The sequence below is a fragment of the Pseudophryne corroboree genome, unplaced genomic scaffold (assembly GCF_028390025.1).
Source record: "Pseudophryne corroboree isolate aPseCor3 unplaced genomic scaffold, aPseCor3.hap2 scaffold_403, whole genome shotgun sequence".
Classification (NCBI taxonomy): Eukaryota; Metazoa; Chordata; class Amphibia; order Anura; family Myobatrachidae; genus Pseudophryne; species Pseudophryne corroboree.
Genome location: NW_026970043.1, coordinates 500,284 through 527,966, shown reverse-complemented (window position 1 = coordinate 527,966; position 27,683 = coordinate 500,284). Strand labels below are relative to the sequence as shown.

At 44.8% G+C, this 27,683-nt stretch overlaps 23 non-coding genes and 1 pseudogene across 23 annotated transcripts; 6 read left to right on the top strand and 18 right to left on the bottom strand.

Moving 5' to 3' along the window:
• Positions 1-9,733: 9,733 nt before the first annotated feature.
• On the bottom strand, positions 9,734-9,896 carry LOC135024141 (U1 spliceosomal RNA). Its single transcript, XR_010221002.1, has one exon. It is a non-coding gene; the product is annotated as a U1 spliceosomal RNA (small nuclear RNA).
• Positions 9,897-10,048: 152 nt separating this feature from the next.
• LOC135024025 (U1 spliceosomal RNA) lies at positions 10,049-10,212 on the bottom strand. The gene has a single exon (XR_010220901.1). It is a non-coding gene; the product is annotated as a U1 spliceosomal RNA (small nuclear RNA).
• A 671-nt stretch (positions 10,213-10,883) lies between these two features.
• Positions 10,884-11,046, bottom strand: LOC135024061 (U1 spliceosomal RNA). Its single transcript, XR_010220933.1, has one exon. It is a non-coding gene; the product is annotated as a U1 spliceosomal RNA (small nuclear RNA).
• A 152-nt stretch (positions 11,047-11,198) lies between these two features.
• Positions 11,199-11,362, bottom strand: LOC135024010 (U1 spliceosomal RNA). The gene has a single exon (XR_010220886.1). It is a non-coding gene; the product is annotated as a U1 spliceosomal RNA (small nuclear RNA).
• Positions 11,363-12,036: 674 nt separating this feature from the next.
• Positions 12,037-12,199, bottom strand: LOC135024080 (U1 spliceosomal RNA). The gene has a single exon (XR_010220951.1). It is a non-coding gene; the product is annotated as a U1 spliceosomal RNA (small nuclear RNA).
• A 152-nt stretch (positions 12,200-12,351) lies between these two features.
• Positions 12,352-12,515, bottom strand: LOC135024009 (U1 spliceosomal RNA). Its single transcript, XR_010220885.1, has one exon. It is a non-coding gene; the product is annotated as a U1 spliceosomal RNA (small nuclear RNA).
• Positions 12,516-13,189: 674 nt separating this feature from the next.
• LOC135024079 (U1 spliceosomal RNA) lies at positions 13,190-13,352 on the bottom strand. The gene has a single exon (XR_010220950.1). It is a non-coding gene; the product is annotated as a U1 spliceosomal RNA (small nuclear RNA).
• Positions 13,353-13,501: 149 nt separating this feature from the next.
• On the bottom strand, positions 13,502-13,666 carry LOC135024084 (U1 spliceosomal RNA). Its single transcript, XR_010220955.1, has one exon. It is a non-coding gene; the product is annotated as a U1 spliceosomal RNA (small nuclear RNA).
• A 670-nt stretch (positions 13,667-14,336) lies between these two features.
• LOC135024049 (U1 spliceosomal RNA) lies at positions 14,337-14,499 on the bottom strand. Its single transcript, XR_010220925.1, has one exon. It is a non-coding gene; the product is annotated as a U1 spliceosomal RNA (small nuclear RNA).
• Positions 14,500-14,651: 152 nt separating this feature from the next.
• On the bottom strand, positions 14,652-14,815 carry LOC135024003 (U1 spliceosomal RNA). Its single transcript, XR_010220879.1, has one exon. It is a non-coding gene; the product is annotated as a U1 spliceosomal RNA (small nuclear RNA).
• A 972-nt stretch (positions 14,816-15,787) lies between these two features.
• Positions 15,788-15,950, bottom strand: LOC135023989 (U1 spliceosomal RNA). Its single transcript, XR_010220865.1, has one exon. It is a non-coding gene; the product is annotated as a U1 spliceosomal RNA (small nuclear RNA).
• Positions 15,951-16,624: 674 nt separating this feature from the next.
• On the bottom strand, positions 16,625-16,787 carry LOC135024167 (U1 spliceosomal RNA). The gene has a single exon (XR_010221021.1). It is a non-coding gene; the product is annotated as a U1 spliceosomal RNA (small nuclear RNA).
• A 152-nt stretch (positions 16,788-16,939) lies between these two features.
• LOC135024277 (U1 spliceosomal RNA) lies at positions 16,940-17,103 on the bottom strand. Its single transcript, XR_010221121.1, has one exon. It is a non-coding gene; the product is annotated as a U1 spliceosomal RNA (small nuclear RNA).
• A 692-nt stretch (positions 17,104-17,795) lies between these two features.
• Positions 17,796-17,937, bottom strand: LOC135024053 (U1 spliceosomal RNA; annotated as a pseudogene).
• A 152-nt stretch (positions 17,938-18,089) lies between these two features.
• Positions 18,090-18,253, bottom strand: LOC135024165 (U1 spliceosomal RNA). Its single transcript, XR_010221019.1, has one exon. It is a non-coding gene; the product is annotated as a U1 spliceosomal RNA (small nuclear RNA).
• A 674-nt stretch (positions 18,254-18,927) lies between these two features.
• On the bottom strand, positions 18,928-19,090 carry LOC135024158 (U1 spliceosomal RNA). Its single transcript, XR_010221016.1, has one exon. It is a non-coding gene; the product is annotated as a U1 spliceosomal RNA (small nuclear RNA).
• A 152-nt stretch (positions 19,091-19,242) lies between these two features.
• Positions 19,243-19,406, bottom strand: LOC135023977 (U1 spliceosomal RNA). The gene has a single exon (XR_010220854.1). It is a non-coding gene; the product is annotated as a U1 spliceosomal RNA (small nuclear RNA).
• Positions 19,407-19,550: 144 nt separating this feature from the next.
• LOC135024236 (U5 spliceosomal RNA) lies at positions 19,551-19,666 on the top strand. The gene has a single exon (XR_010221082.1). It is a non-coding gene; the product is annotated as a U5 spliceosomal RNA (small nuclear RNA).
• A 270-nt stretch (positions 19,667-19,936) lies between these two features.
• Positions 19,937-20,053, top strand: LOC135024261 (U5 spliceosomal RNA). The gene has a single exon (XR_010221106.1). It is a non-coding gene; the product is annotated as a U5 spliceosomal RNA (small nuclear RNA).
• Positions 20,054-20,339: 286 nt separating this feature from the next.
• On the top strand, positions 20,340-20,452 carry LOC135024264 (U5 spliceosomal RNA). Its single transcript, XR_010221109.1, has one exon. It is a non-coding gene; the product is annotated as a U5 spliceosomal RNA (small nuclear RNA).
• A 4,819-nt stretch (positions 20,453-25,271) lies between these two features.
• On the bottom strand, positions 25,272-25,435 carry LOC135024154 (U1 spliceosomal RNA). Its single transcript, XR_010221012.1, has one exon. It is a non-coding gene; the product is annotated as a U1 spliceosomal RNA (small nuclear RNA).
• A 144-nt stretch (positions 25,436-25,579) lies between these two features.
• On the top strand, positions 25,580-25,695 carry LOC135024231 (U5 spliceosomal RNA). Its single transcript, XR_010221077.1, has one exon. It is a non-coding gene; the product is annotated as a U5 spliceosomal RNA (small nuclear RNA).
• A 270-nt stretch (positions 25,696-25,965) lies between these two features.
• On the top strand, positions 25,966-26,081 carry LOC135024210 (U5 spliceosomal RNA). The gene has a single exon (XR_010221056.1). It is a non-coding gene; the product is annotated as a U5 spliceosomal RNA (small nuclear RNA).
• Positions 26,082-26,356: 275 nt separating this feature from the next.
• Positions 26,357-26,472, top strand: LOC135024252 (U5 spliceosomal RNA). Its single transcript, XR_010221097.1, has one exon. It is a non-coding gene; the product is annotated as a U5 spliceosomal RNA (small nuclear RNA).
• The last annotated feature ends 1,211 nt before the right edge of the window (positions 26,473-27,683 follow it).

The window sequence follows — 27,683 nt, the reverse complement described above, 5'->3', positions numbered from 1 at the left end:
CTTTAAGTAGTCAATAATCTGGAGAGTTTTTGTAAGATGTTTCTTCCATCAACCAATGAAGAAACACATTGGTACTTTCCCATGATGAGTGAGTACTTCAGGATCTCTTGCAATTACATGTGCAGCAGAGTACTGTAATGGAAGCATGCTGGGTCCATAGCCCAGAGGTAGGCAGATTGAAACTATCCTCTGCTATATGCGTTTTTTTTTGTTAATTAAAGTAATCCAAAACTGGGATTGATATTTTTGCTCTTTTATTTTTACTTAAAGTACAATAACTTTTACCATTTTCATTTGTTTTAATAGTATATTGACAGTATTGTTTTCTTTCAAAAATCCACTTAATTTTCTTTACCCGATTATTAAAATGGTAATTGACAAAAACAAACTACATTGTCACCAGAAGAGCAATACAAAATGTACAAGTGATATATTAAAATAATCTTTCCAGCTTGAATTTCAATGATGCATTGGGGCAACGATTTTGTGAGAAACATCTTCACCCTTAAATAAAGATTTTCTTAATTCCTTACCTGTGTGCTAATTAGATATCACCTTGTTTTCACATTAAACAGACTTCCACATGAGAAAGCAGCAAGGATGCAGTGGCGTTAATGTTTCCTGGTGTCAACCTGTATTATTTCAGTAGATATTCAAATGAGGATGCATCTTGCAGCCTTTCCAATGAAGCAAGTTTAATTTAGTAATAGGTGAAAAACCATCCCTACAAAGGTGTTAATCAGAAACTTGGCTTTGTGGACACTTTTCAGAGAACAAATTTGTTAGCATAAAAATAAAGCCAGAAAATGAAGAGCTGTTTAATCACTCAATTGGATTTTTTTGCCAGCATATTTCTTTTTCTCTGCAACCCACTGCTAAATTGTGCTTCCAAGCTGTTTTTATAAAATCACTGAATCAAATCTAACTCTGATTACATCAGAGAAGGCCAGGTACCCTACACCATAAGAGGGGGTTTGAAATTTTGACTTGTCTACATAAAGATCACCAAAATCTGATAACAAGGTCAATTACGTCCCTGGGTGGGATTGAACCACCAACCTTTTGGTTATTAGCCTTACACAGTAACTGATTGCGCCACAGCAACACTTTGCAAAAGTCCATACTGACAAAGGCTAATAAGCATTCATCTAGAACGATTCCTAGAAACATTTTAAAAAGTCAATAATGTGGAGAGTTTTTGTAAGATGTTTCTTCCATCAACCAATGAAGAAACACATTGGTACTTTCCCATGATGAGTGAGTGCTTCAGGATCTCTTGCACTTACATGTGCAGCAGAGTACTGTAATGGAAGCATGCTGGGTCCATAACCCAGAGGTAGGCAGATTGAAACTATCCTCTGCTATATGCATTTTTTTTGTTAATTAAAGTAATCCAAAACTGGGATTGATATTTTTGCTCTTTTATTTTTACTTAAAGTACAATAACTTTTACCATTTTAATTTGTTTTAATAGTATATTGACAGTATTGTTTTCTTTCAAAAATCCAATTAATTTTCTTTACCCGATTATTAAAATGGTAATTGACAAAAACAAACTACATTGTCACCAGAAGAGCAATACAAAATGTACAAATGATATATTAAAATCATCTTTCCAGCTTGAATTTCAATGATGCATTGGGGCAACGATTTTGTGAGAAACATCTTCACCCTTAAATAAAGATTTTCTTAATTCCTTACCTGTGTGCTAATTAGATATCACCTTGTTTTCACATTAAACAGACTTCCACATGAGAAAGCAGCAAGGATGCAGTGGCGTTAATGTTTCCTGGTGTCAACCTGTATTATTTCAGTAGATATTGAAATGAGGATGCACCTTGCTGCCTTTCCAATGAAGCAAGTTTAATTTAGTAATAGGTGAAAAACCATCCCTACAAAGATGTTAATCAGATACTTGGCTTTGTGGACACTTTTCAGAGAACAAATTTGTTAGCATAAAAATAAAGCCAGAAAATGAAGAGCTATTTAATCACTCAATTGGATTTTTTTGCCAGCATATTTCTTTTTCTCTGCAACCCACTGCTAAATTGTGCTTCCTAGCTGTTTTTATAAAATCACTGAATCAAATCTAACTCTGATTACATCAGAGAAGGCCAGGTACCCTACACCATAACAGGGGTTTTCGAAATTTTGACTTGTCTACATAAAGATCACCAAAATCTGATAACAAGGTCAATTACGTCCCTGGGTGGGATTGAACCACCAACCTTTTGGTTAATAGCCTTACGCAGTAACTGATTGCACCACAGCAACACTTTGCAAAAGTCCATACTGACAAAGGCTAATAAGCATTCATCTAGAACGATTCCTAGAAACATTTTAAAAAGTCAATAATGTGGAGAGTTTTTGTAAGATGTTTCTTCCATCAACCAATGAAGAAACACATTGGTACTTTCCCATGATGAGTGAGTGCTTCAGGATCTCTTGCACTTACATGTGCAGCAGAGTACTGTAATGGAAGCATGCTGGGTCCATAACCCAGAGGTAGGCAGATTGAAACTATCCTCTGCTATATGCATTTTTTTTTTGTTAATTAAAGTAATCCAAAACTGGGATTGATATTTTTGCTCTTTTATTTTTACTTAAAGTACAATAACTTTTACCATTTTAATTTGTTTTAATAGTATATTGACAGTATTGTTTTCTTTCAAAAATCCACTTAATTTTCTTTACCCGATTATTAAAATGGTAATTGACAAAAACAAACTACATTATCACCAGAAGAGCAATATAAAATGTTCAAGTAATATATTAAAATCATCTTTCCAGCTTGGATTTCAATGATGCATTGGGGCAACGATTTTGTGAGAAACATCTTCACCCTTAAATAAAGATTTTCTTAATTCCTTACCTGTGTGCTAATTAGAGATCACCTTGTTTTCACATTAAACAGACTTCCACATGAGAAAACAGCAAAGATGCAGTGGCGTTAATGTTTCATGGTGTCAACCTGTATTATTTCCGTAGATATTGAAATGAGGATACATCTTGCTGCCTTTCCAATGAAGCAAGTTTAATTTAGTAATAGGTGAAAAACCATCCCTACAAAGATGTTAATCAGATACTTGGCTTTGTGGACACTTTTCAGAGAACAAATTTGTTATCATAAAAATAAAGCCAGAAAATGAAGAGCTGTTTAATCACTCAATTGGATTTTTCTGCCAGCATTTTTCTTTTTCTCTGCAACCCACTGCTAAATTGTGCTTCCTAGCTGTTTTTTTTATAAAATCACTTAATTAAATCTAACTCTGATTACATCAGAGAAGGCCAGGTACCCTACACCATAAGAGGGGGTTTGCAATTTTGACTTGTCTACTTAAATATCACCAAAATCTGATCACAAGGTCAATCACGTCCCTGGGTGGGATTGAACCACCAACCTTTTGATTAATAGCTGAACACACTAACCGATTGCGCCACAGAGACACTTTGCAAAAAGTAAATACTGACAAAGACTAATAAGCATTCATCTAGAACGTTTCCTAGAAAAACTTTAAAAAGTCAATAATCTGGAGAGTTTTTGTAAGATGTTTCTTCCAGCAACCAATGAAGAAACACATTGGTACTTTCGCATGATGAGTGAGTGCTTCAGGATCTCTTGCACTTACATGTGCAGCAGAGTACTGTAATGGAAGCATGCTGGGTCCATAACCCAGAGGTAGGCAGATTGAAACTATCCTTTGCTATATGCATTTTTTTTTGTTCATTAAAGTAATCCAAAACTGGGATTGATATTTTAGCTTTTATTTTTACTTAAAGTACAATAACTTTTACCATTTTAATTTGTTTTAATAGTATATTGACAGTATTGTTTTCTTTCAAAAATCCACTTAATTTTCTTTACCCGATTATTAAAATGGTAATTGACAAAAACAAACTACATTGTCACCAGAAGAGCAATACAAAATGTACAAGTGATGTATTAAAATCATCTTTCCAGCTTGAATTTCAATGATGCATTGGGGCAACGATTTTGTGAGAAACATCTTCACCCTTAAATAAAGATTTTCTTAATTCCTTACCTGTGTGCTAATTAGATATCACCTTGTTTTCACATTAAACAGACTTCCACATGAGAAAGCAGCAAGGATGCAGTGGCGTTAATGTTTCCTGGTGTCAACCTGTATTATTTCAGTAGATATTGAAATGAGGATGCATCTTGCTGCCTTTCCAATGAAGCAAGTTTAATTTAGTAATAGGTGAAAAACCATTCCTACAAAGATGTTAATCAGATATTTGGCTTTGTGGACACTTTTCAGAGTACAAATTTGTTAGCATAAAAGTAAAGCCAGAAAATGAAGAGCTGTTTAATCACTCAATTGGATTTTTTTGCCAGCATATTTCTTTTTCTCTGCAAACCACTGCTAAATTGTGCTTCCTAGCTGTTTTTATAAAATCACTGAATCAAATCTAACTCTGATTACATCAGAGAAGGCCAGGTACCCAACACCATAACAGGGGTTTTTGAAATTTTGACTTGTCTACTTAAAGATCACCAAAATCTGATAACAAGGTCAATTACGTCCCTGGGTGGGATTGAACCACCAACCTTTTGGTTAATAGCCGTACACACTAACTGATTGCGCCACAGCGACACTTTGCAAAAGTACATACTGACAAAGGCTGATAAGCATTCATCTAGAACGTTTCCAAGAAAAACTTTAAATAGTCAATAATCTGGAGAGTTTTTGTAAGATGTTTCTTCCATCAACCAATGAAGAAACACATTGGTACTTTCCCATGATGAGTGAGTGCTTCAGGATCTCTTGCAATTACATGTGCAGCAGAGTACTGTAATGGAAGCATGCTGGGTCCATAGCCCAGAGGTAGGCAGATTGAAACTATCCTCTGCTATATGCATTTTTTTTTGTTAATTAAAGTAATCCAAAACTGGGATTGATATTTTTGCTCTTTTATTTTTACTTAAAGTACAATAACTTTTACCATTTTAATTTGTTTTAATAGTATATTGACAGTATTGTTTTCTTTCAAAAATCCACTTAATTTTCTTTACCCGATTATTAAAATGGTAATTGACAAAAATAAACTGATGAGGATACTACTGCAGTCTTTGTTTCGTCTGTACCCGCTGAAAGAGCAGCAAAAGGTGGAGATCTTGATGGAACAGTTGAAAGGGCTTGCACTTAGAGAGGTTACTTCCTGGCCTACTGAAGAGAAGAAGACTGTGGACCAGATCCTCAACAGGCTTGCTACCACATTTGACACAAGGACAGTGTCAGAACTTAAAATGCACTTCTTTGCTCGAAAGCAACAACCAGGAGAGTCACTACGGGGCTATGCCCTCAGCTTGCAGGAAGCACTCAGAGATGTTCAGCAAGCAGACCCTGAGCAAGTGCATGACAAAGAGAAAATGTTATTGGACCAGTTCACTGAAGGTGCAAGGGGCGAATTTGTAAAACTCAGCTGCGACTATTGAGATTGCAGAAGCCTGGAAGCACATTCCTGGATTTTAAAGAGGCTGCGATTAAAGTTCTAGGCTCCAGTCTTACTTCAGGGGCTGTTCCACAAGAGTCTATTCCAGAGATGCCACGGTATCAAGAGAATTCTGATGCCCAGGAGTCAAGTTTTAAAGGAGCTACTTACCCACCTACAGTAAAAGGAGTGACAGTGCCATGTTCAAAGACATGCATATTTGACTCTTCTAGTGAGTTACGAAGTCTGCTGGCTGAACTGACACGTGGTGTGACAGAGATGCGCAGAGACCTGCAGATTCTGAAGAGACAGCAGGCACTGCTCCATGAAGAAATGGAATGGTGCCAGGAGAGGAGACCACTGAACAGTTCCCAATGGGACCTACATAGAAACAGGGAGACACTTTTTTCCAACCACTTTGCCTCCCAAAGGCGACCCATTTTTCAAAGCTGTGAAGGAAGCGGACAAATTAAGAGAGAATTTGAGCAGCCAGATCATTTAAACTCCAAATTCATGTGGTTAACCCGTTATGTTAGCCAAAGCCCGGTGGTTCAAGTTTGCATCAATGGAGTCTCAATGCCCGCTCTCTTAGACACTGGATCACTAGTGACCACAATACAAGCAACACAGTTTGAGCAGCATTGGACTGAGGAACAGATGTTTCCGTCAACTTCCACATTGATAAACCCGATTGCAAGCAATGGGCACTGCATCCCTTGCAAAGGATACTCGGAAGCTGAAATTCAAATCGGACGAACAGTGCTACCACAGCAAGGCTTCATCATCACCACTGCCCAAGATGATGGATTGCCTCCAGTGATAGTGGGCATGAATGTGTTGCGGAACTGCTGTGAGGAGCTCGTAGCAGCACTCCAAGGAGAGTTTCAAACTGACAAGCTCCAGGAGAAACAAGGCCTTCAACCTGGGATAGCCAAACAAAAGGGAAGAATGATAACAGAATTATCTGTAAGAGAGGAACATGAAAAAAATAAGGCTAGCCAAATAATGATAGAAATGCCCATCTCCAGTGTCCAGATTATCCGAAAGAATGCTTCAATGTTAGGCATGAATAATATAGCATCCAGTTCTAGAAACTGTGAGCAACCTATTCAAGGAACCAGTTTTGACCACCTGCAAGATAAAAGTCAGATGATAAGACACCTCAAAGCCTTACTGAAGATTGGGAAATACCTGACCAAGCGACAAAGGCAAGAATCCTCGCCAGAACTCCTGAAGTTGTTGAGACAGCGAGAAAGGCTGTTTGAAGAGAAAGGACAGTTGGTTCGATGTAGTGTGGATCCTAATACTCATTATAGGATCAGTCAACTTGTAATTCCAAGACAAAGTGCTTGTTATGTGCTTGAAGAATATCACGACAAGTCAGGTCACCCTGGGTGCAAAAGGATGGAAACAAGCATCTGGAAAAAGTTCTTTTGGGTTGAAATGAGGGAAGACATCAAGAGATGGTGCCGAAACTGTCCAACCTGTTCTGTAAGAAGAACCTTGCTGCCTCTTTCTCTCCAGAATCCATTGTCCCAAACCAGCTGTGATACTGAATCCCAAGATGGAATGGAAGAGGCTCATAAAATGTATTTACAGCAGACTAAGGTGGTTTGTCACCGACAAGGAGGCAAGAAGACTAGGGCTTGCAAAACAGAAAACCACCATAGTCAGCTGCAGTTTTGTACAGCATGTCCCAAAGACAGTTTAGAAAGAGTTCAATACTCATCCATGGCAGGGGGGTTGAGGTTTCCTAGACAAACTTTTCAAGACCATATACTGTCCAGATTTCAACCGATTGCTCCAGGAGCATGTGTTAATGTACTATAGCACAAAAGGAATTATACCTATCAGATACTGATGTTAAAAATGTTGATAAATGTTAATGTTTCAGACATAATCTGTGTTCACTAATGAATGTGACTGGATATAGTGAGAAGTTTATATAGGGATAAAACCAAAATGCGTGAGGACACGCATGTTTTGGGGGGGGGGCACGTGTGATATCCCATAACAACAAGGACATTTTTGACAACAGTGTAGTTGCCTGTGCCATTTTAAATAAAGTTTATTTAAAAGAAAATTGAACAGCAGTTTGAGAAGTCAGTTGGAGCCATGGTGAGGAAAGAGCTGGCGACGCCATTACGCAGAGATGAGCAGCTGAGAGAGGGGAGACAAATAAGCTGAAAATTGCATGAGAGAGTAAGCAGTAGTGCAAAATACAGCAGTGGAAGTGCAGCAATTAACAAGTAAGAACGCCATGACACTCTCAGCCAAGAGAGTGCACAGCAAGTGTCAGAGACAGGAGAGTATAAAGCCTTTATACCAATGCTGACTGGCCTACATCTGAGGGGAAACTGCCTCAGAAACATCTATTGACTGGGTGAGATAAATCCATATTTATACTGAAACCTACTCCACTGCAAAGGACATTATCCTATATTTACTATACCTATGCAGCGATTTACATGGGAAGCAGCTCCAGTTTGTTTTAAACAATCATCTTTACTACACAGAGCTACAATATTTTGTTCACAGCTAAAGGAGACAATAGCTGCATATAACTATGTAACAACATAACCGGGCCCCAACGTGCACATAGAGACTCCCTGCAGTGACACCAATGTTATCTGGGACTAAAATATTGTCTGCATAAGTTGATTTCTATTACTAAGCAACATAGTATTAATCTCAGATTTAGTTATATTACCATTTGTGTAATGACTTAAAGTGTATATGGTGTCTGTGTTTAAGTTGCTTGAATCAAATCTTTCCCTTCCCTACTGTAATCAGTTCCTTTTCTGAGTTATGTGGTAAACCATTTATTCTTTCATACAAAGCCCTGCCTGCCTTTCTTTGTGTCTGGGGAAACCTTGCCTCTCTGCCAGGAATAGAGAAGAGCTGCTGCTGAAGGAGGAATAGTCCATCAAGGTATCCCTGACCTGTTCCACATAGTTTACACACTTGTTATACCGGGGTGTTACATTGTGTGTGACTGACCTTAGGAAGAAACCGGAGCCTCCGCTGCAGTGACCCAGCAACCAGGGCACGGGAGTATACAGTGCCGCTGGGAGTGATGAAGCTGCAGTAAAGATGTCTATTAGACCTAGCCTGCTGCAGCCCTTGTAGATTCTCATAAAAAAAGTTCTTCTTTTCTTGTCAAAATTAATAGCTAAGAATAGGCTGCTTGAGGCAGGCCCCTGTTAAGTGGCCTGCTACTGAAGGCAACAACTACAAACTGAGCTCCCTGTTCATGGAAGCGGGGTTATAGAGGAGAATGCGCTGAGCATCTTGGGAACAGTCAAAAGCTTTGAGCCGGTTGGTGCCTCAGATCAAGATCCTACTCTACACCCCAATGTGAATCCTTGTGGAGTCCAGTGTACCCCACAGAAGAAATTAATGTGTCACACCCATTGGCAGCAACCTTAGAATAGCTGCTGACGGGCACAATTGAGAAAGGAAGGGGGGGGGGACATTTGAATCCAGCACATAGATGCAATTCAAATATGTAATTTGAACCTTCCTATTTTAAAATATAATGGATGAACCTCACCCTGTGAGAACAATCTTCATGATATAGAGATCTCATATGCAAAATAAGTATGAGTTGGGATAGGGCTGGGGAGGGTGGCTGCTCGGGCAGCCCCTCCCCCGTCAAGTTAAGGAGATTCAACTGAGGAAGCACAAGGGAACTCTCGTCTGGGGACAACAACTGCAGGGAGACCACATCTTTTCAGATGAACATGGGAGGGCGGAAGGCTGCCTAATACTGAAGCACCATCAAATATCAAACCATATGCAATAACTAGTACAAGCATTCCTGGGGGAAGGTCTGCAGGAGACGAATTTGCATACGGTGATGTCATCCAAGCAGTGGGCCAAAGTTGGCTGGAACCCTCATCTGCATATGAAAAGAGAAAAGGGTTATGCAGGGCATGGCGGCCTTTTGCGGCGCTTGGATGACCCCTAGTTCGCATTAAACACCTCCACCCTCCTTCGGTGTGGGGCTCATGTTGACTATGCCCCAGCCCCTGAAGCATTCAAGCTGATTTCTTGCAGCAGCTGGGCACTGTAACAGCTCCAGAGCTGCTCTGTAAGGCAAATAAAAGGGTGTGGGCCCTGCAGCACTACCTGTAGTTCGCATTGTGCGTTGGAAGGCACAAAGTAATCAGACGGGAGAAGTCAGGATAGTGCGCAAGGGCATAGAAGGGAGCGGCTCAAGAAAAGAGAAGTGGAAACAGACAGCAAACTAGGCTGGAGAGAGACCTGAGACAAAGAGATCTGAATTATACGAGAGCCGACCAGGGGAAACACAAATTATGCAGTCAAGTTTCCCACATTTGGGGAAATCGCAGGGGCAGCACAGCCAGAGTGCAATGGGTGAGCCTTGCCCTGGGAGAAGCACCTTCAAGATCATAGTATCTCACCTGGCAGGTAAGTAGGAGTTGGGCTAGAGCTGGGGAGGGTCGCTGCTCGGGCACCCCCCTGTCAAGTGAAGGAGATCCAACTGAGGCAGCACAATGGAACTCTCGAAAGAAGAACAAGGCTAGAGGAAGATCTGAGACAAAGAAATCTGACTTTTACCAGAGCTGACCAGCGGAAAACACAAACACAGTCCCCCACTACCACAAATAATGCAGGCGAGTTTCCCACATTTGGGGAAATCACAGGGGTCAGCATACCCAGAATGCAATGAATGAACCTCACCCTGGGTGAACAATCTTCATGACCATGGTGTCTCCTATGCAAAATAAGTATGATTTGGGATAGGGCTGGGGAGGGCCGCTGCTCAGGCACATCTCTGTCAAGTAAAGTTAATTCAACTGAGGCAGCACAAGGGAACTCTCATCTGGGGACAACAACTGCAGGGAGAACACATATTTTCAGATGAACATGGGAGGGCAGAAGGCTGCCTAATACTGAAGCACCCCCAAACAACAAACCAAATGCAACAACTAGTGCAAGCATTCCTGGGGGAAGGCCTGCAGCAGATGGATTTGCATATGGTGATGTTATCCAAGCAATGGGTCAAAGTTGGCTTCAACCCTCATCTGCATATGAAAAGAGAAAAGGGGCGTGCAGGGCATGGCGGCCTTTTGCGGCGCTTGGATGACCCCTAGATCGCATTAAACACCCCCACCCTCCTTTGGTGTGGGGCTCATGTTGGCCATGCCCCATCCCATGAAGCATTCAAGCTGATTTCTTGCAGCAGCTGGGCACTGTAACAGCTCCAGAGCTGCTCTGTAAGGCAAGTAAAAGGGTGTGGGCCCTGCAGCACTACCTGTAGTTTGCATTGTGCATTGGAAGGCACAAAGTAATCAGACGGGAGAAGTCAGGATAGTGCGCAAGGGCATAGAAGGGAGCGGCTCAAGAAAAGAGAAGTGGAAACAGACAGCAAACTAGGCTGGAGAGAGACCTGAGACAAAGAGATCTGAATTATACGAGAGCCGACCAGGGGAAACACAAATTATGCAGTCAAGTTTCCCACATTTGGGGAAATTGCAGGGGCAGCACACCCAGAGTGCAATGGGTGAGCCTTGCCCTGGGAGAAGCACCTTCATGATCATAGTATCTCACCTGGCAGGTAAGTAGGAGTTGGGCTAGAGCTGGGGAGGGTCGCTGCTCGGACACCCCCCTGTCAAGTGAAGGAGATCCAACTGAGGCAGCACAAAGGAACTCTCGAAAGAAGAACAAGGCTAGAGGAAGATCTGAGACAAAGAAATCTGACTTTTACCAGAGCTGACCAGAGGAAAGCACAAACACAGTCCACCACTACCACAAATAATGCAGTCGAGTTTCCCACATTTGGGGAAATCACAGGGGTCAGCATACCCAGAGTGCAATGAATGAACCGCACCCTGGGAGAACAATCTTCATAACAATGGTATCTCCTATGCAAAATAAGTATGATTTGGGATATGGCTGGGGAGGGCCGCTGCTCAGGCACATCTCTGTCAAGTAAAGGAGATTCAACTGAGGCAGCACAAGGGAACTCTCATCTGGGGACAACAACTGCAGGGAGAACACATATTTTCAGATGAACATGGGAGGGCAGAAGGCTGCCTAATACTGAAGCACCCCCAAACAACAAACCAAATGCAACAACTAGTGCAAGCATTTCTGGGGGAAGGCCTGCAGCAGATAGATTTGCATATGGTGATGTCATCCAAGCAGTGGGTCAAAGTTGGCTTCAACCCTCGTCTGCATATGAAAAGAGAAAAGGGGCGTGCAGGGCATGGTGGCCTTTTGCGGCACTTGGCTGACCCCTAGTTTGCATTAAACACCTCCACCCTCCTTCGGTGTGGGGCTCATGTTGGCTATGCCCCAGCCCCTGAAGCATTCAAGCTGATTTCTTGCAGCAGCTGGGCACTGTAACAGCTCCAGAGCTGCTCTGTAAGGCAAGTAAAAGGTTGTGGGCCCTGCAGCACTACCTGTAGTTCGCATTGTGCGTTGGAAGGCACAAAGTAAGCAGAAAGGAGGAGAAGTCAGGATAGTGCGCAAGGGCATAGAAGGGAGCTGCTGAAGAAAAGAGAAGTGGAAACAGACAGCAAACTAGGCTGGAGAGAGACCTGAGACAAAGAGATCTGAATTATACGAGACCTGACCAGGGGAAACACAAATTATGCAGTCAAGTTTCCCACATTTGGGGAAATCGCAGGGGCAGCACACCCAGAGTGCAATGGGTGAGCCTTGCCCTGGGAGAAGCACCTTCATGATCATAGTATCTCACCTGGCAGGTAAGTAGGAGTTGGGCTAGAGCTGGGGAGGGTCGCTGCTCGGGCACCCCCCTGTCAAGTGAAGGAGATCCAACTGAGGCAGCACAAAGGAACTCTCGAAAGAAGAACAAGGCTAGAGGAAGATCTGAGACAAAGAAATCTGACTTTTACCAGAGCTGACCAGAGGAAAGCACAAACACAGTCCACCACTACCACAAATAATGCAGTCGAGTTTCCCACATTTGGGGAAATCACAGGGGTCAGCATACCCAGAGTGCAATGAATGAACCGCACCCTGGGAGAACAATCTTCATAACAATGGTATCTCCTATGCAAAATAAGTATGATTTGGGATATGGCTGGGGAGGGCCGCTGCTCAGGCACATCTCTGTCAAGTAAAGGAGATTCAACTGAGGCAGCACAAGGGAACTCTCATCTGGGGACAACAACTGCAGGGAGAACACATATTTTCAGATGAACATGGGAGGGCAGAAGGCTGCCTAATACTGAAGCACCCCCAAACAACAAACCAAATGCAACAACTAGTGCAAGCATTCCTGGGGGAAGGCCTGCAGCAGATAGATTTGCATATGGTGATGTCATCCAAGCAGTGGGTCAAAGTTGGCTTCAACCCTCGTCTGCATATGAAAAGAGAAAAGGGGCGTGCAGGGCATGGTGGCCTTTTGCGGCACTTGGCTGACCCCTAGTTTGCATTAAACACCTCCACCCTCCTTCGGTGTAGGGCTCATGTTGGCTATGCCCCAGCCCCTGAAGCATTCAAGCTGATTTCTTGCAGCAGCTGGGCACTGTAACAGCTCCAGAGCTGCTCTGTAAGTCAAGTAAAAGGGTGTGGGCCCTGCAGCACTACCTGTAGTTCGCATTGTGCGTTGGAAGGCACAAAGTAAGCAGAAAGGAGGAGAAGTCAGGATAGTGCGCAAGGGCATAGAAGGGAGCGGCTCAAGAAAAGAGAAGTGGCAACAGACAGCAAACTAGGCTGGAGAGAGACCTGAGACAAAGAGATCTGAATTATACGAGACCTGACCAGGGGAAACACAAATTATGCAGTCAAGTTTCCCACATTTGGGGAAATCGCAGGGGCAGCACACCCAGAGTGCAATGGGTGAGCCTTGCCCTGGGAGAAGCACCTTCATGATCATAGTATCTCACCTGGCAGGTAAGTAGGAGTTGGGCTAGAGCTGGGGAGGGTCGCTGCTCGGGCACCCCCCTGTCAAGTGAAGGAGATCCAACTGAGGCAGCACAAGGAAACTCTCGAAAGAAGAACAAGGCTAGAGGAAGATCTGAAACAAAGAAATCTGACTTTTACCAGAGAGCAGAGGAAAACACAAACACAGTCCCCCACTACCAACAAATAAAGCAGTCGCGTTTCCCACATTTGGGGAAATCACAGGGGTCAGCATACCCAGAATGCAATGAATGAACCTCACCCTGGGAGAGTAATCTTCATGACCATGGTATCTCCTATGCAAAATAAGTATGATTTGGGATAGGGCTGGGGAGGGCCGCTGCTCATGCACATCTCTGTCAAGTAAAGGAGATTCAACTGAGGCAGCACAAGGGAACTCTCATCTGGGGACAACAACTGCAGGGAGAACACATATTTTCAGATGAACATGGGAGGGCAGAAGGCTGCCTAATACTGAAGCACCCCCAAACAACAAACCAAATGCAACAACTAGTGCAAGCATTCCTGGGGGAAGTTCTGCAGAAGACGGATTTGCATACGGTGATGTCATCCAAGCAGTGGGTCAAAGTTGGCTTCAACCCTCATCTGCATATGAAAAGAGAAAAGGGGCGTGCAGGGCATGGCGGCCTTTTGCGGTGCTTGGATGACCCCTAGTTCGCATTAAACACCCCACCCTCCTTTGGTGTGGGGCTCATGTTGGCCATGCCCCATCCCCTGAAGCATTCAAGCTGATTTATTGCAGCAGCTGGGCACTGTAACAGCTCCAGAGCTGCTCTGAACGGCAAGTAAAAGGGTGTGGGCCCTGCAGCACTACCTGTAGTTTGCATTGTGCATTGGAAGGCACAAAGTAAGCAGACGGGAGAAGTCAGGATAGTGCGCAAGGGCATAGAAGGGAGCGGCTCAAGAAAAGAGAAGTTGAAACAGACAGCAAACTAGGCTGGAGAGAGTCCTGAGACAAAGAGATCTGAATTATACGAGAGCCGACCAGGGGAAACACAAATTATGCAGTCAAGTTTCCCACATTTGGGGAAATCGCAGGAGCAGCACACCCAGAGTGCAATGGGTGAGCCTTGCCCTGGGAGAAGCACCTACATGATCATAGTATCTCACCTGCCAGGTAAGTAGAAGTTGGGCTAGAGCTGGGGAGGGTCGCTGCTCGGGTACCCCCCTGTCAAGTGAAGGAGATCCAACTGAGGCAGCACAAGGGAACTCTCGAAAGAAGAACAAGGCTAAAGGAAGATCTGAGACAAAGAAATCTGACTTTTACCAGAGCTGACCAGAGGAAAGCACAAACACAGTCCCCCACTACCACAAATAAAGCAGTCGAGTTTCCCACATTTGGGGAAATCACAGGGGTCAGCATACCCAGAATGCAATGAATGAACCTCACCGTGGGAGAACAATCTTCATGACCATGGTATCTCCTATGCAAAATAAGTATGATTTGGGATAGGGCTGGGGAGGGCCGCTGCTCAGGCACATCTCTGTCAAGTAAAGGAGATTCAACTGAGGCAGCACAAGGGAACTCTCATCTGGGGACAACAACTGCAGGGAGAACACATATTTTCAGATGAACATGGGAGGGCAGAAGGCTGCCTAATACTGAAGCACCCCCAAACAACAAACCAAATGCAACAACTAGTGCAAGCATTCCTGGGGGAAGGCCTGCAGCAGATGGATTTGCATACGGTGATGTCATCCAAGCAGTGGGTCAAAGTTGGCTTCAACCCTCGTCTGCATATGAAAAGAGAAAAGGGGCGTGCAGGGCATGGCGGCCTTTTGCGGCGCTTGGATGACCCCTAGTTCGCATTAAACACCTCCACCCTCCTTCGGTGTGGGGCTCATGTTGGCTATGCCCCAGCCCCTGAAGCATTCAAGCTGATTTCTTGCAGCAGCTGGGCACTGTAACAGCTCCAGAGCTGCTCTGTACGGCAAGTAAAAGGGTGTGGGCCCTGCAGCACTACCTGTAGTTTGCATTGTGCATTGGAAGGCACAAAGTAAGCAGACAGGAGGAGAAGTCAGGATAGTGCACAAGGGTATAAAAGGGAGGGGCTCATGAAAAAAGAAGTGGAAACAGACAGCAAACTAGGCTGGAGAGAGACCTGAGACAAAGAGATCTGAATTATACGAGAGCCGACCAGGGGAAACACAAATTATGCAGTCAAGCTTCCCACATTTGGGGAAATCAGAGTGCAATGGGTGAGCCTTGCCCTGGGAGAAGCACCTTCATGATCATAGTATCTCACCTGGCAGGTAAGTAGGAGTTGGGCTAGAGCTGGGGAGGGTCGCTGCTCGGGCACCCCTCTGTCAAGTGAAAGAGATCCAACTGAGGCAGCACAAGGAAACTCTCGAAAGAAGAACAAGGCTAGAGGAAGATCTGAGACAAATAAATCTGACTTTTACCAGAGCTGACCAGAGGAAAGCACAAACACAGTCCCCCACTACCACAAATAATGCAGTCGAGTTTCCCACATTTTGGAAATCACAGGGGTCAGCATACCCAGAATGCAATGAATGAACCTCACCCTGGGAGAACAATCTTCATGACCATGGTATCTCCTATGCAAAATAAGTATGATTTGGGATAGGGCTGGGGAGGGCCGCTGCTCAGGCACATCTCTGTCAAGTAAAGGAGATTCAACTGAGGCAGCACAAGGGAACTCTCATCTGGGGACAACAACTGCAGGGAGAACACATATTTTCAGATGAACATGGGAGGGCAGAAGGCTGACTAATACTGAAGCACCCCCAAACAACAAACCAAATGCAACAACTAGTGCAAGCATTCCTGGGGGAAGGCCTGCAGCAGATGGATTTGCATACGGTGATGTCATCCAAGCAGTGGGTCAAAGTTGGCTTCAACCCTCGTCTGCATATGAAAAGAGAAAAGGGGCGTGCAGGGCATGGCGGCCTTTTGCGGCGCTTGGATGACCCCTAGTTCACATTAAACACCTCCACCCTCCTTCGGTGTGGGGCTCATGTTGGCTGTGCCCCAGCCCCTGAAGCATTCAAGCTGATTTCTTGCAGTAGCTGGGCACTGTAACAGCTCCAGAGCTGCTCTGTACGGCAAGTAAAAGGGTGTGGGCCCTACAGCACTACCTGTAGTTTGCATTGTGCATTGGAAGGCACAAAGTAAGCAGACAGGAGGAGAAGTCAGGATAGTGCACAAGGGTATAAAAGGGAGGGGCTCATGAAAAAAGAAGTGGAAACAGACAGCAAACTAGGCTGGAGAGAGACCTGAGACAAAGAGATCTGAATTATACGAGAGCCGACCAGGGGAAACACAAATTATGCAGTCAAGCTTCCCACATTTGGGGAAATCGCAGGGGCACCACACCCAGAGTGCAATGGGTGAGCCTTGCCCTGGGAGAAGCACCTTCATGATCATAGTATCTCACCTGGCAAGTAAGTAGGAGTTGGGCTAGAGCTGGGGAGGGTCGCTGCTCGGGCACCCCCCTGTCAAGTGAAAGAGATCCAACTGAGGCAGCACAAGGGAACTCTCGAAAGAAGAACAAGGCTAGAGGAAGATCTGAGACAAATAAATCTGACTTTTACCAGAGCTGTCCAGAGGAAAGCACAAACACAGTCCCCCACTACCACAAATAATGCAGTTGAGTTTCCCACATTTGGGGAAATCACAGGGGTCAGCATACCCAGAATGCAATGAATGAACCTCACCCTGGGAGAACAATCTTCATGACCATGGTATCGCCTATGCAAAATAAGTATGATTTGGGATAGGGCTGGGGAGGGCCGCTGCTCAGGCACATCTCTGTCAAGTAAAGGAGATTCAACTGAGGCAGCACAAGGGAACTCTCATCTGGGGACAACAACTGCAGGGAGAACACATATTTTCAGATAAACATGGGAGGGCAGAAGGCAGCCTAATACTGAAGCACCCCCAAACAACAAACCAAATGCAACAACTAGTACAAGCATTCCTGGGGGAAGGCCTGCAGCAGATGGATTTGCATATGGTGATGTCATCCAAGCAGTGGGTCAAAGTTGGCTTCAACCCTCGTCTGCATATGAAAAGAGAAAAGGGGCGTGCAGGGCATGGCGGCCTTTTGCGGCGCTTGGATGACCCCTAGTTCGCATTAAACACCTCCACCCTCCTTCGGTGTGGGGCTCATGTTGGCTATGCCCCAGCCCCTGAAGCATTCAAGCTGATTTCTTGCAGCAGCTGGGCACTGTAACAGCTCCAGAGCTGCTCTGAACGGCAAGTAAAAGGGTGTGGGCCCTGCAGCACTACCTGTAGTTTGCATTGTGCATTGGAAGGCACAAAGTAAGCAGACGGGAGAAGTCAGGATAGTGCGCAAGGGCATAGAAGGGAGCGGCTCAAGAAAAGAGAAGTTGAAACAGACAGCAAACTAGGCTGGAGAGAGACCTGAGACAAAGAGATCTGAATTATATGAGAGCCGACCAGGGGAAACACAAATTATGCAGTCAAGTTTCCCACATTTGGGAAAATCGCAGGAGCAGCACACCCAGAGTGCAATGGGTGAGCCTTGCCCTGGGAGAAGCACCTACATGATCATAGTATCTCACCTGCCAGGTAAGTAGAAGTTGGGCTAGAGCTGGGGAGGGTCGCTGCTCGGGTACCCCCCTGTCAAGTGAAGGAGATTCAACTGAGGTAGCACAAGGGAACTCTCGAAAGAAGAACAAGGCTAGAGGAAGATCTGAGACAAATAAATCTGACTTTTACCAGAGCTGACCAGAGGAAAGCACAAACACAGTCCCCCACTACCACAAATAATGCAGTCGAGTTTCCCACATTTGGGGAAATCACAGGGGTCAGCATACCCAGAATGCAATGAATGAACCTCACCCTGGGAGAACAATCTTCATGACCATGGTATCTCCTATGCAAAATAAGTATGATTTGGGATAGGGCTGGGGAGGGCCGCTGCTCAGGCACATCTCTGTCAAGTAAAGGAGATTCAACTGAGGCAGCACAAGGGAACTCTCATCTGGGGACAACAACTGCAGGGAGAACACATATTTTCAGATGAACATGGGAGGGCAGAAGGCTGCCTAATAATGAAGCACCCCCAAACAACAAACCAAATGCAACAACTAGTGCAAGCATTCCTGGGGGAAGGCCTGCAGCAGATGGATTTGCATACGGTGATGTCATCCAAGCAGTGGGTCAAAGTTGGCTTCAACCCTCGTCTGCATATGAAAAGAGAAAAGGGGCGTGCAGGGCATAGCGGCCTTTTGCGGCGCTTGGATGACCCCTAGTTCGCATTAAACACCTCCACCCTCCTTCGGTGTGGGGCTCATGTTGGCTATGCCCCAGCCCCTGAAGCATTCAAGCTGATTTCTTGCAGCAGCTGGGCACTGTAACAGCTCCAGAGCTGCTCTGTACGGCAAGTAAAAGGGTGTGGGCCCTGCAGCACTACCAGTAGTTTGCATTGTGCATTGGAAGGCACAAAGTAAGCAGACAAGAGGAGAAGTCAGGATAGTGCACAAGGGTATAAAAGGGAGGGGCTCATGAAAAAAGAAGTGGAAACAGACAGCAAACTAGGCTGGAGAGAGACCTGAGACAAAGAGATCTGAATTATACGAGAGCCGACCAGGGGAAACACAAATTATGCAGTCAAGCTTCCCACATTTGGGGAAATCGCAGGGGCACCACACCCAGAGTGCAATGGGTGAGCCTTGCCCTGGGAAAAGCACCTTCATGATCATAGTATCTCACCTGGCAGGTAAGTAGGAGTTGGGCTAGAGCTGGGGAGGGTCGCTACTCGGGCACCCCCCTGTCAAGTGAAAGAGATCCAACTGAGGCAGCACAAGGGAACTCTCGAAAGAAGAACAAGGCTAGAGGAAGATCTGAGACAAATAAATCTGACTTTTACCAGAGCTGACCAGAGGAAAGCACAAACACAGTCCCCCACTACCACAAATAATGCAGTCGAGTTTCCCACATTTGGGGAAATCACAGGGGTCAGCATACCCAGAATGCAATGAATGAACCTCACCCTGGGAGAACAATCTTCATGACCATGGTATCGCCTATGCAAAATAAGTATGATTTGGGATAGGGCTGGGGAGGGCCGCTGCTCAGGCACATCTCTGTCAAGTAAAGGAGATTCAGCTGAGGCAGCACAAGGGAACTCTCATCTGGGGACAACAACTGCAGGGAGAACACATATTTTCATATAAAAATCTTGGTCATGCTCTGGTTTCTCTTCAGAACGAACAAATCTTTCGCCTCTTACTAAAGATTTCCGTGGAGAGGCGCAAAACCGAGTTTTATCTCAATTTTTGCATGCCCCATCTTTTTGGGGTTTCTTTTACCGGTTTAAAGATAGAATGAGTGTGCTTTAATGTAAGCTCATTTGCATAGAAATGACAGTAAATGTTTATTTATGTTCAAACAGAACTTTCTTGACCATGCTACTTGCTTTAAAGATCTGGGAGCACATGGAATACAGTACAAACCATGCTTATAGCAAGGAGAAGCCAGGTGAGAAATCTGCTTTCTTTCAAATTGGGCACTCACTTTGATCTGAATGAGGACTGCTGGCACAGCACTCAGGCGACAGGTGGAATCTTGGTCATGCTCTGGTTTCTCTTCAGAACGAACAAATCTTTCGCCTTTTATTAAAGATTATCCGTGGAGAGGAGCAAAACTGAATTTTATCTCAATTTTTGCATGCCCCATATTATTGGGGTTTCTTTTATCAGTTTAAAGACAGAACGAGTGTGCTTTCTTGTTAGCTTTAATGTAAGTTTATTTGCATAACAATGACAATAAATGTCTGTTTCTTTTCAAGCAGAACTTTCTTGACCATACTAATTGCTTGAAAGATCTGGGAGCACATGGAAAAGAGTACAAACCATGTTTATAGCAAGGGGAAGCCTGGTGAGAAATCTGCTTTCTTTCTTTCAAATTGGGTGCTCACTTTGAGCTGAATGAGGACTGCTGGCATGGCACTCAGGCGACAGGTGGAATCTTGGTCATGCTCTGGTTTCTCTTCAGAACAAACAAATCTTTCGCCTTTTACTAAAGATTTCCGTGGAGAGGAGCAAAACTGAGTTTTATCTCAATTTTTGCATGCCCCATATCATACCTCCCAACTGTCCCGATTTTCGCGGGACAGTCCCGTTTTTTGGGGACTGTCCCGCTGTCCCACCTGCGGGCCGCAGTGTCCCGCGGTGGGGAGGACAATTGGGAGGCTCTGTCTGTCGCTGCCCTGCTTAGCAGAGCAGCGGTGAATAGACGCTGTGCGCATGCGCACAGCGTCTATTCACTGAAGTCAGAGGGAGAGGTGGCATGCCAGCGGCTCACAGAGCGCTGGGCATGCCCGCTCAGTGCCGAAAACGGGGGCGTGACTCGCGATCGCGGGTCCTCCCGCGAAGCCACGCCCCCTTTTACTTAGGCCACACCCTTTTTGGGAGCGCGCGCGACTTCGCCGCGCGTGTGTCCCTCTTTGCGAGCCGACAAAGTTGGGAGGTATGCCCATATTATTGGGGTTTCTTTTATCAGTTTAAAGACAGAACGAGTGTGCTTTCTGGTTAGCTTTAATGTAAGTTTATTTGCATAACAATGACAGTAAATGTTTGTTTCTTTTCAAACAGAACTTTCTTGACCATGCTACTTGCTTGAAAGATCTGGGAGCACATGGAAAACAGTACAAACCATGCAGTATCACAAGAGCCTTTATTTGATCTTTCATGAAGATAGAGCAGAATTGAGGACACGTCAACAATTTCTGCCGAAGGTGGTTCATCTTTCCACATGGTGCCTTTGGCCACTGACACCTTCGTTGAGTCAAAGTCTCTGGCTGTGGTCAGAACTTTGAAAATTTATGTCACCAGAACGGTTCAGATTAGGAAAACAGAGGCTCTGTTTGTCCTGTATGCTCCCAACAGGATTGGGTGTCCTGCTTCCATGTAGACCATTATGCGCTGGATCTGTGGTAAGATTCAGCATGCTCATTCCATGGCAGGATTGCCGTTACTGAATTAGGTGAAGACCCATTCTACTAGAAAGGTGGGTTCATCCTGGGCAGCTGGTCGGGGAGTCTCGGCATTGCAACTTTGCCGAGCAGCTATTTAGTAAACACTTTTGCTAAGTTTTACAAGTTTGATACCTTGGCCGATGATAACTTCAAGTTGGGTCATTCGGTGCTGCAGAGTCGTACGCACTCTTCCACCCGTTCAAGAGCTTTGGTATAACCCCATGGTTCTTAATGTGACCCCAGCATCCTCTAGGTCGTATGAGAAAATAGGATTTTAATACCTACCGGTAAATCCTTTTCTCTTAGTCTGTAGAGGATGCTGGGCACCCGTCCCAGTCCATACTGTGTCTGCAGTTATTACTTGTGGTTATACACATGTTGTGTTATGGTTCTGGTCAGCTTTTTGCTGCAATTGTTCATGCCGTTGGCTTGTGTTCTGTTGAATGCCACGTTCTGCGGCATGCTTAAGGTGTGAGCTGGTAAGATGCTCACCTTAGTTTAACAATAAATCCTTTCCTCGAAATGTCCGTCTCCATGGGCACAGTTCCTATAACTGGAGTCTGGAGGAGGGGCATAGAGGGAGGAGCCAGTTCACACCCTTTGATAGTCTTAAAGTGCCCATGTCTCTTGCGGATCCCGTCTATACCCCATGGTTCTTAATGTGACCCCAGCATCCTCTACGGACTAAGAGAAAAGGATGCCCTTGCGCACTATCCTGACTTCTCCTCCCGTCTGCTTACTTTGTGCCTTCCAACGCACAATGCAAACTACAGGTGGTGCTGCAGGGCCCACACCCTTTTACTTGCCTTACAGAACAGCTCTGGAGCTGTTACAGTGCCCAGCTGCTGCAAGAAATCAGCTTGAATGCTTCAGGGGATGGGGCATGGCCAACATGAGCCCCACACCAAAGGAGGGTGGGGGTGTTTAATGAGAACTAGGGGTCATCCAAGCACTGCAAAAGGCCGCCATGCCCTGCACGCCCCTTTTCTCTTTTCATATGCAGATGAGGGTTCCAGCCAACTTTGGCCCACTGCTTGAATAACATCACTGTATGCAAATCCGTCTGCTGCAGACCTTCCCCCAGGAAGGCTTGTACTAGATGTTGCATATGGTTTGATATTTGATGGTGCTTCAGTATTAGGCAGCCTTCCGCCCTCCCATGTTCATCTGAAAAGATGTGGTCTCCCTGCAGTTGTTGTCCCCAGACGAGAGTTCCCTTGTGCTTCCTCAGTTGAATCTCCTTAACTTGACGGGGGAGGGGCTGCCCGAGCAGCCACCCTCCCCAGCCCTATCCCAACTCATACTTATTTTGCATATGAGATCTCTTGATCATGAAGATTGTTATCACAGGGTGAGGTTCATCCATTATATTTTAAAATAGGAAGGTACAAATTACATATTTGAATTGCATTTATGTGCTGGATTCAAATGTCCCCCCCCCCCTTCCTTTCTCAATTGTGCCCGTCAGCAGCTATTCTAAGGTTGCTGCCAATGGGTGTGACACATTAATTTCTTCTGTGGGGTACACTGGACTCCACAAGGATTCACATTGGGGTGTAGAGTAGGATCTTGATCTGAGGCACCAACCGGCTCAAAGCTTTTGACTGTTCCCAAGATGCTCAGTGCATTCTCCTCTATAACCCCGCTTCCATGAACAGGGAGCTCAGTTTGTAGTTGGTGCCTTCAGTAGCAGGCCACTTAACAGGGGCCTGCCTCAGGCAGCCTATTCTTAGCTATAAATTTTGACAAGAAAAGAAGAACTTGTTTTATGAGAATCTACAAGGGCTGCAGCAGGCTAGGTCTAATAGACATCTTTACTGCAGCTTCATCACTCCCAGCGGCGCTGTATACTCCCGTGCCCTGGTTGCTGGGTCACTGCAGCGGAGGGTCCGGTTTCATCCTAAGGTCAGTCACACACACACCACCCTTCCGGATCACGAGGCCACTGATGAAGGGGAGCGTGGCCGTAGGGGGTGGACCGTGTGCGCACTGGCGTGGACACTGATTACTGGGCAGCCGCTCCACTAGCCACCAGGTACAGTTAAGGAGCACAGGTCTGGGGGTTTTTCTCCTATATTAACCCAATTTTGTACTGCCCGCAGCGCATTGTGATAGGTAATAGGGCCTGATTCAGGTTGGATTGCAATCACAATAAGCGATCCAACTGCAAAAATTGCTAAGAGCATACGCATGTGCCTGCATTTTCTGCGGCACCCCGCAGAGAATGCGATCGCCTCTGCCTGTCAATCGGGGCGGGGGGGGGATAGGTGGGTCAGCAACACTCCATTTCCAAGTCAGGGATGGAGCGGTGCGGGGGCAAGGCTTCAAAATGGGGTCTGCAACGGAGGAGACACAGGGGGCGTGGTCACAGCGGCTGTATGACATCACATTCAGCCGCTGTGATCACAAAAATGGTGGCGGCTTCCTGCGCGCACATACAGTCTGCACCAGCAGGAGGCTACACCATTTTTTATGATCACGCTGAACTGCAGTGCGACTGCAATTACAGCATGGTCAAGAAGGGAGGCGTCATGCTGGGTGGCCATGCCCTTTCACTGTGCAGGAGCCAGCACTGCTCACACACTAGTCCCTGGGTGCAGCCCCCAACCCCCGGGACACCCGGAGCAACAAAATGTAGATTCAGGCCACCAGGCCACGCCCCTACCTATGAAACCATGCCTCCTTTTTACCATTGCGCTGCTTATCTGCGCGCACTGCATTACAATCTCCCTCGCCACCTCTCTGGGTGTCACCAGTGATAGTGACACCTCTGCCATGCTTGTAGCAGCTGGTCCTAAGATCTACGCCTCAAGCCCTGAGTGTTTGCCCTTGTGACTTGTTGATCATCATAGCGAAGCAGATGCTTACAGAAAACTGCAGGGGCTTAGATTGAAAATAAAAAAATTGATGGGTATAAGGTAGAGAGGAGCGGGTTCGGTTCTCCGAGAACCGAATTCCCCACGAACTCCACGTTGTTTACACTGGTCCGAGGCAGGCTCGGTTGTTCCCGCCTGACTCGGAAAACCTGAACAAGGGAAAATGTCATCATCCCGCTGTCGGATTCTCGCGAGATTCGGATTCCATATAAAGAGCTGCTTGTTGCCGCCATTTTTACTCGTGCTTTGAAGAGAGAGCGGAATGGACGTGGCTATGTTCTCTCAGTGGAAATCTCAATATCAGTGCTCAGTATCAGTGGTTACTTATTGCTGCTCAGTAATACTAGTAGTGTGTCTCTCCTGCTCAGTGTCAGTTCTCAGTAGTATCCTCATCAGTGCTCAGTATCACTGCTCATTGTCTTGTGCTGCATTGTGGTGCTCAGCATACTACAGTACATTACTAATAGTCCAGTGCTGCATCTTGCTGCTCAGTGTCAGTTCTAGTATCCTCATCAGTGCTCACTATCACTGTTCATTGCATTTTGGTTTTCTGTATACTACAGTAACATAGTAATATAGTAACATATAGTAACATAGTTTTTGAGGTTGAATAGAGGCAAATTGCCCATCGTGTTCAACCTGTTTTAAGTTGTGATGATTCTACATACTTGCTGAATAATGTTTTATGACTAGTTAGCTACTATAACTCATGTTACCCCCGGATTAACCATGTTGATATTTTAAGTATTATAACCTTAGATAGCTTTTTCATTCAGAAATGTATCCATTCCTTTTTTAAATCCAATTACAGAGTCCGCCATTACCACCTTCCCTGGCAGGGAATTCCACATCCTGATTGCCCTAACAGTGAAGATCATAGTATCTCACCTGGCAGGTAAGTAGGAGTTGGGCTAGAGCTGTGGAGGATTGCTGCTTGGGCACCCCCTGTCAAGTGAAGGAGATCCAACTGAGGCAGCACAAGGGAACTCTCGAAAGAAGAACAAGGCTAGAGGAAGATCTGAGACAAAGAAATCTGACTTTTACCAGAGCTGACCAGAGGAAAGCACAAACACAGTCCCCCACTACCACAAATAATGCAGTCGAGTTTCCCACATTTGGGGAAATCACAGGGGTCAGCATACCCAGAATGCAATGAATGAACCTCACCCTGGGAGAACAATCTTCATGACCATGGTATCTCCTATGCAAAATAAGTATGATTTGGGATAGGGCTGGGGAGGGCCGCTGCTCAGGCACATCTCTGTCAAGTAAAGGAGATTCAACTGAGGCAGCACAAGGGAACTCTCATCTGGGGACAACAACTGCAGGGAGAACACATATTTTCAGATGAAAATCTTGGTCATGCTCTGGTTTCTCTTCAGAACGAACAAATCTTTCGCCTTTTACTAAAGATTTCCGTGGAGAGGAGCAAAACTGAGTTTTACCTCAATTTTTGCATGCCCCATCTTTTTGGATTTTCTTTTATCGGTTTAAAGATAGAATGAGTGTGCTTTAATGAAAGCTCATTTGCATAGAAATTACAGTAAATGTTTGTTACTTTTCAAACAGAACTTTCTTGACCATGCTACTTGCTTGAAAGATCTGGGAGCACATGGAATACAGTACAAACCATGCTTATAGCAAGGAGAAGCCAGGTGAGAAATCTGCTTTCTTTCAAATTGGGCGCTCACTTTGATCTGAATGAGGACTGCTGGCATGGCACTCAGGCGACAGGTGGAATCTTGGTCATGCTCTGGTTTCTCTTCAGAACGAACAAATCTTTCGCCTTTTACTAAAGATTTCCGTGGAGAGGAGCAAAACTGAGTTTTATCTCAAATTTTGCATGCCCCATCTTATTGGGGTTTTATTTTATCTGTTTAAAGATAGAACGAGTGTGCTTTAATGTAAGCTCATTTGCATAGAAATGACAGTAAATGTTTGTTTCTTTTCAAACAGAACTTTCTTGACTATACTAATTGCTTGAAAGATCTGGGAACACATGGAAAAGAGTACAAACCATGTTTATAGCTAGGGGAAGCCTGGTGAGAAATCTGCTTTCTTTCTTTCAAATTGGGTGCTCACTTTGAGCTCAATGAGAACTGCTGGCATGGCACTCAGGCGACAGGTGGAATCTTGGTCATGCTCTGGTTTCTCTTCAGAACTAACAAATATTTCGCCTTTTATTAAAGATTTCCGTGGAGAGGAGCAAAACTGAGTTTTATCTCAATTTTTGCATGCCCCATATTATTGGGGTTTCTTTTATCAGTTTAAAGACAGAACGAGTGTGCTTTCTTGTTAGCTTTAATGTAAGTTGCCATAGATGCAGTGAAACACATGTGTAGGGCACGGCGTGTCCGCGTGTATTTGACTCATGTGAAATGTTATAAAACAAAAATATATGATTATGATGTTAGCTGTTAGTCTCCACTAATAGGGAATAGAAGCTGAGCTATAAGAAAGGAATACACTAGATATGATGTCACTTAGCAATTACAATGTCTAAAGTGCATACAGATAGCTACTAATAACTCTTGATAAGAAAGTATATCAGTGTGGGTATATTTATATGATGGGATATTGGGACTAGTGAATATATATCACTCCTGCTGTCCAGATTGGCAATAACCAGACAATTATGATAAGAGTAGAGATGTCACATGGGCTGCTATAGATATTAATTTAATGCTGTATGTGTCATTTGTTACAAATGGATACATTTTCTATGAGTCAGCCTAGCAGCTGCATGTTCTAACAGAACACTATCCTCACACAGAATCTGCTAACCTTGAGATAACTAAATGACAGTGTGTAACAGTCTCTTTACTATAAGACTGTTACAAAGTAATATATATATTTGAAGTCAGTCTAGCAGCTGTGTGTTCCAGCAGTTTATAAGACAAAGAAAATCTCCTATTGTGGAATCTAGACACATGGGACTGCTGGCCTGTGTCATACTATTTCTATGTAATACCAGTAACATGTATATAACTGTTACATAATTGTTACAAATGGATAAATCTTTGAGTCAGCCTAGCAGCTGCATGTCCTAACAGGACACCATAAATCCTTTACAGTGTAACAAATTGATTGGTAACACTTAAAGGCTGGAGAGCAGTTATATGCCTTACTAGCATACTCAATATACCACATTATTACACCAGTTACCACGATTATTGACAGCGCATTTGATATATTATATTACCCTCACACTGAGTCTGTTTACCTTTAGATAACTAAGTGACCGAATATGTAACAGTTTCTCTATCATAAGACTGTTACAAAGTGAGATAGATATATTTGGAAGTCAGTCAAACAGCTGTGTGTTTCAGCGGTTTATAAGAAAATTCCTCATTGTGGAATCTGGACCACTAAGGGTTATTATATATATAGCACATGGAATTGCCACATCTCCCTATATGATAATTTCATTACACTGTAACATAATAAGAATTAACTCTTTAACAGT